This window comes from Neomonachus schauinslandi, chromosome 5 (genome assembly GCF_002201575.2).
Source record: "Neomonachus schauinslandi chromosome 5, ASM220157v2, whole genome shotgun sequence".
NCBI classification, from domain to species: Eukaryota; Metazoa; Chordata; class Mammalia; order Carnivora; family Phocidae; genus Neomonachus; species Neomonachus schauinslandi.
This window is the reverse complement of record NC_058407.1, coordinates 111068136-111069434: the sequence shown is the minus strand read 5'-3', so window position 1 is coordinate 111069434 and position 1299 is coordinate 111068136.

The window sequence follows — 1299 nt, the reverse complement described above, 5'->3', positions numbered from 1 at the left end:
TCTGCCAGTCTGTAACAGTTTCTCAGTCTTGTTTCTCATGACTTTGGCACTTTTGAAGAGCACTGATGAGGTATTTTATAGAATGTCCTTCATTTGGGGTTTGACTTATTTTCTCATGATTAGACGGTGCTTGTAGATGCTGGGGAAGAAAACCATAAAGGTCAAGTGCCCCTCTCACACATCCTATCAGCGGGTCCATAATATGACTCCTCACTGATGAGTTTAAACTTCATCACTGGCTAAGGTGAGGTCCATCAGGTTTCTCCACTACAAAGTTACTGATTTCCGGGGCGCCTGGGTGGCTCAGTTGGTTAAGCGACTGCCTTCGGCTCAGGTCATGATCCTGGAGTCCCTGGATCGAGTCCCGCATCAGGCTCCCTGCTCGGCAGGGAGTCTGCTTCTCCCTCTGACCCTCCCCCCTCTCATGTGCTCTCTCTTTCATTCTCTCTCTCTCAAATAAACAAAATCTTTAAAAAAAAAAAAGTTACTGATTTCCACTTTCCATACTCTATCTGTTGGGAGCAAGTCACTAAATCCAGCCCCTACTCAAAGGGAGGAGAATTAAGCTCCATTTCCTGGAGGGGGGGATTATCTACATAGATTATTTAGAATTCTTCTGTAAGTAAGATTTGTCCTTTTTCCCCATATATTTATTTATCCAAGCATTTATTTATATCAGTATGCACTCATAGATATTTATTTTATTTCCCGAGTTATAATCCAATACTACAGTTATTTATTTGGTTGTTCAAATTGTTCCAGCTTTGGCCATTAAAGTTCTTTCAGTTTGGCTCCTCTGTCCCTTAGATATAATACACCTCTCTCTCCATCTTTCTCTTTTTAAGCACTTCCTCAATATCTAGCACTAATAAGATGCCCCAGGCTCGTCTTGCATTTTCCATGCCCCAGTCCTGAAATCAGTCAATTTTCCAAGAAGTCCTGGTTTCCTTCATTAGAGAATGATGCTAGAAGTAAGATCTGGGTCCAGAGTGTGCTCATTGCTACTGAGTGTCACGTTTTGTAGGTCCTCTCGGAAGATGGAGTTAAGAAATAAATGTGTATATACTAAGTCATGTATACACACAAACCTACATTTATTTCTCTATCAAAGCTAAAAGATATATAAGTATATATATTCAATAGATATAGTGAAGATACATCCATTGAACATATGAAAGATAGGGAAAAATATAGGTCTGTGTGTATACATGTGTGTGTGCATGTGTGGATCTATCTGAAGATAGGTAGGTAGATAGATAGATAGATAGATAGATAGATAGATAGATAGATAGATAGATA